The sequence below is a fragment of the Marmota monax genome, unplaced genomic scaffold, assembly GCF_021218885.2.
Source record: "Marmota monax isolate L192 unplaced genomic scaffold, Marmota_monax_Labrador192_F-V1.1 WCK01_AAM20220418_F8-fsc00044, whole genome shotgun sequence".
NCBI classification, from domain to species: Eukaryota; Metazoa; Chordata; class Mammalia; order Rodentia; family Sciuridae; genus Marmota; species Marmota monax.
Window position 1 is genome coordinate 7655349 of NW_026695198.1, and position 6592 is coordinate 7661940.

Sequence of the window (6592 nt, forward strand, 5' to 3'; positions counted from 1 at the left end):
ACTTATTTGCAGCTTAAGGTGTATCTTGACTTGCTCTGGCCTCAGTGGGAGACCTACTCTTGAGGTCTTTCCCTGTTTGAGACATTCCACACAATTTAAAAGAACTAATGAGTCTTACAAACTTAGTTTGTTCTTTTGTCTGTTGGCACCTTCATTCATTGTAAGGCTTAATGATAGGTAGAAAGGCAAATCTTTAATTTTATCCTCTCCCCAAGCCTACATTTCAGTGGCTTTTGATGCTTACCATTTTTTTTCCTGGGTTTTATCTCCTAATTGGAATCAAGAAGCAATGGGCTTTTTCAACTCTGCAAGAATCCATTCCTAAAATCCCCATTTCTCTTCATTTCTGCTTGCAAACTGGCTGTCCGTTTCTGGGTTTCTTTCTTATACATTTTTTTGGTCATTTATAGTCAGAAGCATTTAATTTGCATGGCTAAAATTCTGTCTTCCCATCTTGTTCCCTAGAGTTACACATTCATTAGGTACCTCACCTGTAGCTAATGGGTGTTAGTCAGCTTTTCGTCACTGTGACAAATACCTGAGAAAAGCAACTTAGAAGAGGAGAGGTTTATTTTGGCTTATGGTTTCAGTGCATGGTTGGTCTGAGGTGAGGCAGAATGTCATGGCAGAAGGGGAAGGAAAGCTGTTCAGTTTATGACAGCTGGGAAGGAGACAGTGGGTGGGGGCGGAAGAAGGGAGGGGAGGGGAGGGGAGAAGAGAAGAGAGAGAGAGAGAGAGAGAGAGAGAGAGAGAGAGAGAGAGAGAGCGAGCCAAGAAGGAGCCAGGGACAAGGTATAATCCTTAAGGGCATGTACCCAATGACATAGTTCCTCCAGTCATGACCCAGATGCTTATTATAGTCTATTCAAATAATTAAGTCTATTCAAATAATATAGTCTATTCAAATAATCAACCCAACAAACGGATAGATCCACTGATCATTACAGCCCTAATGATTCAATCATTTCCAAAAGCCTCCCTTCCCCCTGCTGCCAGACACATTGCCTTTAGCACATGGGGAGGGAGATACTTCAGATTCAAAACTTAACAAATATTAACTCAGTTTTATCCAATACGTGCCACTGCTTATTATAGTTTCCCACCTTTTGACTACTAATTATTGCTATTCACAATTGAGATCCGTGTCAGAGCAGCACCCAGATATTGCTACAACATTTTTATCAGTCAAGATAAAGTTGATTATGCTTTGGTACAAATACCCCCAAATCTTGGTGGCTTAACACAGCAAATATTTATTTCTTATATACGTGTCATCTATTCTGATTGTGGAGGGGACTCTAAGGCAACACAGTGGCTCAGATTTCAACATTTGTTGGTACTGCCATGTCTCTACTCCATTGTGAAAATTATTCCATGGTAGTGAATCAGAGAGAACAGAAAATGAGGCATCAACTTCTCAGTGCTACTGTTATTGAGTCCTAAACCTCTAAATTAGAGGTTAGACTCTGGGGTCCTTACAAATAGGGTCTGGCCACCTACCTCAAAGACCAAATGAAAAAAGTAATAGTGAAGAACAGAAAAGGAACTATTATCAACATGGCCATTTTGGGAAGGCAAGTGAGATCAAATACTCAACTCTGTCTTCAGAGGTACTGACATAACTTTAGGTTTAAATAGATGAAGAATTGGGGCAGGGGGGTCAAGAGGTAGGCACGATTAAACTGTCAAACCATGGTCTGATTGATCATTACTGAAACACTGGTTCATTAGGGTGGCTCTGGAGAAGTGTAACTTGAGGGGAAAACGTCATTTGTGTCTCAGGATATTTATCTATCAGACCTGCGATCCTGGAGAGGGTGGTGTTTCAGGTCCCATGAAATGACTCCTCCTCTTAGGGGTGTAGTATCATCATGGGGTGCTCTGCTTTCAAGACTGCACCATGTTCCTGGAAGGTGTAAGGCAATGATTAGAGACTTACAGTTTTCATTCCAAGGATCTTGAACAGGGGTTATAAAACTTGGCAGTTGACTATCCCTGAAAACCTTGAAAATACCATACATCACTCTTACCTTACTATTCTGAGTTTTGAATGGTGCAGATGATCAGCTTTAGATGAACGCCCCTTAAATGATCAACATGCCTCTGTGCAGAGATGAGCAGAACTCAGACCCAAACTTTAAGGTAATAAAGGAGATAGAGTTATAATGAAGTCATTGATGCCCAGGTTTTATCCTATTTTTAGTTACCAATCATGGTTCCCTCAGTTGGGGGTCTATTTGTGCAGGCCCTACATCATCTTGATAGGATTCTCCTTCTGGGCCTAGGACTTGATAGTAGGTATGCAGAACCATCATCTGAACTGCATTTACTCTGTCTTTGACAAAAGCCACTAGCCTGTTAAGAATACATGGGCCAAAAGTCAAGTAGAAGTAGTATCACAAGTGGCCCCACTCAAGTTTGACACTAGGGTTGTCAACCAGGGAGTCCTGTTAAACAGTGATTCAAACCATCCCTGAGATTCTTCTCTTTCTCGCTTTCTCTTAGCTAGTCCTTCTTGAACTTTTGCTAGGGAATCTTTAACCACTCCAGAATGATCCAGTCATTAATGTCCCAGCTACTTATGGCCAATCAGCATAGATTGAATTTTAATGCCAGCCAACCTTGACCTCTAGGACTGAGGTGGAGTTGATAACATTCCCAGTTCCTGTATTAATTATTAGACAAGTTAAATTATAGGACCGATGTGGGTTCTGATTCTGTGCTAAAGTCCCACCAGAAAGCATTTCTCTTGCAAAAAAACATGATCATCATTTCTAAAAAGGATAACATGGTGACAAAAACCTTTAGCTAACAGCATCTACTAGAAATCAAGGAGTTAAAATATGGCAACCTAACCTTAAAGGGATTGTCCTTATTTTGACATCTTGCCACTCCGGTTGATCTGGAATGAAGTCCTTCACCATGGTATGGTCCCCATTGCTTTTGAGCCTGTGGCAAGGCAAAACATGAGGGCACTTGGCAGAAAGTTTTCACTGGGAAGAAAGAGAGAACAAGGAAAGGTCTGGGGTTCCACAGTTCCCTTTGAGAACACACTCCTAATGACCTAAATCCCTCCCATTAGGCCACACCTGCTAAGTTCCATTATCTCCCAACAGCATCACAAACCAGGTTTAAGCCTTTTATATATGAGCCTTTGGAGAACATTTAAGACACAAATTATAGCAACGGTCATATTTTATTTAAGTTAGTATAAAATATTTCACAGGATTATGACCACTAGAACGAGTAGAAAAGATATTTAGTTCAACCTCACACTGGTTTGCATTCTTAGAGTATACATTAACTGAACACAGAATAGTGTGGCTGATATTGTCAAGAATCTATCCCACGAAATATAATTGCCTACTGATTAGCTGTACCATGGACAATCTGTGAAATCTTAAGAAGATGATGACTCATGACCAATAAAAGAACATTGTGTGATTTTGAGATACTTAACCAGTAATGGGGATGTATTGCCACTTTTATTCTCTCACTGAATTTATTTCTTAATTATATCGAACCTGTGTCCAAAATTATTTAAGGTAGACTACAATGAGAAACACAGGTAAGGTGACCTTCCACTTCTGGCCATTCAGAAAGCATCTAACTAGCCCTCCTCTATATAGATCTGCAAAACTGGACACTTCTTTTCAAGGTTTGGATGGATACAGTAGCCGACTAGTCTCTCAGGGAAGGTGAACCACATGAGGAAATCCCTTTTCTCCATCTCTGCCAGGGGCAACATCTCCATAGCTCAGAAGGCAGGTGAAAGACAACTAAGCACAGCATTGTGAGGAGCTGAGAGTCAGAGTGGCATTCTGGGTCCCAGAAGTAGGGGAGCAGGTTGGGCAGGTGTTGCTAAAGAGGGAGTGATACACAGGGACCTCCAGCTCACGTTGTCTCTAACAGATTGGATCCCAAAATCACCTGCAAAATTTGATATGAGTCTTTCTTATTGGAGTTTAAATCTGTGAAGTCATGAGTCAATAAGACTTTATTTCAAAGTTTTAGGTTTTTCTTCCACTCCACCTGCTGAGTAACACTGTAATTACATGAATTAGTCATATCCCTGAAATTGTCTTTCAGACAGTAGGTGTTCATCCAATTTCCAAATAAAAGGTCACTTTTTCCTGGGCAATATCCTCCCCTGGACACACTCTCATAAGTTTTACAATCACACTTTTAGAAAGTGACATTACAATATGCTAAAACACTTAATTTGTGATGAAAGTAAGGGAAACATGTTCTTTTTTTGTGGGGGGGTGATGTCATAATTGAACCCAGGGCTCCATATATACTAATTATGTGATACTTCTAAGTTACCCCAGCCTTGTTTTTTTTTTAAAGTTTTATTCTTAAAATTACATTAAAAAATCATTACTCTTCCATCACATATTGACATTTATTAACACTTCTTTAATTTTTCTCTTCTGCCTTTATTCATAAATTTTTCTTATTTTTCAAGTTGCTACTCTGTTATCCTTTCATATGATTCTTTCACTTGCTCTCATATTGATTTATTTCCAAAGACATTGAAAATTGAGGCACTTTGCCCTCTTAGCTGATTATAAGAATCATTATCTGAACTTAGAAAAATGGATCCCAGCAGGTCCAATGAAACAATTCTTCATGGAGGAGCCTGGGGATATATTTTAAATAAGCCCTACAGGTGTACCTTATTATAAGCTGAGTATGGAAGTCGATCTAAATAAAAGTTGGTTTTATGTGCCTTTATTTCCTCCCAACATTGGAGTTTGAACCCTTGAACATGATAGGTATTTCTGCACCACTGAGCTACAGCCTGGTTTTTTTTTTGTTCTTATGAGTTAAATAGCCACAAAGTTAACTGTGTCTTTTCCAACCCTTATCTAACTCAGTATATAGGTCTGGGAGCCCTCGATGACTAAATTGAGATTAAAAAAACATTGTATATTACATTGTAATATAATATCATATTAAATATAAATATGCTATTAAAATGTGGATGCATTTAGCTTTGTTTGGCCTATTACCTGAATGTTTGCCCACTACAATGAAATGGGCTTTTACTAAAAGTTACTTGTTATTTTTTAATTTATGATATAACCTAATAACATCTGATCATAATTCCTGTCTTTAATTGTTATTTTTTAATTTATGATATAACCTAATAACATCTGATCATAATTCCTATCTTTGATGTTTATACTTAGGAGGGAAAGATCCACTTTAGTTGATAAATTCATTCAAAAAATGATGACTGAACCACTACTAGCCTTGTTCTAAGTCATATGATTATAAAAATGAACAAAAGATGTACAAATCCTTATCTTCAGAAAGCTCACCATCCTGTTATTCCATTTCTCATCTACTCATCTGGGCAACTCAAAGACAGGCCACTTTGGATTTCACGTATATTCAGTTTGCTTCAGAATGATTTTAAATTTTCTCAGTTGACAAGAATAAGTATAATCTAACAAATAATTCGGTGACAATAAACCAAGAGAAACTTGGCTTGCTTTCATGAAAAAAGCTAAGTGGATTTAGATACTTTCCCTGAGAATGAATGTTGTTACACACAAAAATGAGTGATAAAGAAATAAGAAGAAACCTCTACTCAGAAACTCAAGACATTTTGATAATGTTTCAAGCAAAAGTCTAAAATTCTTCCTCTTATAATGGGACAGATGAAGACAAATATTCTTGTGATAATTTTTAATAAGGCAATTCTCATTTTAAATATAAATTCATAGCTCTATTTATATATAAGAACCAGTTTCTTTCTTTCCCAAATCTTTTGTTCACTATATACTTCAACTCTATAAACATTAAACGTCATGTTGATTATGCCCATGTTTATTGCAGCACAATTCACAACAAAGAAACCATGGAACCAGCTGAGATGCCTGTCAGTGGATGAATGGATAATGAAAATGTGGCATATATACACAATGGGATTTTTATTCAGCCATAAATAAAAATGAACTCATGTCATTTACAGGAAAATGGATGGAACTAAAGGCCATAATGTCAAGTAAAATAAGTCAAACTTAGAAGGTCAAGAGACTTATGTCTTCATATGTAGAAGCTGGAGAGGAAAAAGGAAGAGAAAGGTGGGGACAGATCTCATGAAAATCAATGGGAGAACAGTAGACCAAAGGGTAGGAGATGAGGAGGGAGGGGGCATGTGTTGAGGAGTGATATTGGCTGAATTATATTGTTACACTGTGTGCATGTATGAATTGTCACAACAATCCCATCATTATGTACAACTATAATTCATCAATAAAAATGTGGAATAAAAATTATATTGATTAAAAATTAGAGTAATAACTCTTAGATGTTTAAGTTGTGGAAACTATTCTTCAAATTGCTATCAGACATAGGATAAAAGTTGTATTTTGCCTTTTAAATGGGTAGGTACTAAAATAGCCATGTCTGACTGGGAATGGAACCACCATTTGACCCAGTTATCCCACTCCTCAGTTTATACTCAAAGGACTTAAAAATAACATACTACAGGGACACAGTCACATCAATGTTTATAGTAGCACAATTCACAATAGCTAAACTGTGGAACCAACCTAGATGCCCTTCAGTAGATGAACAT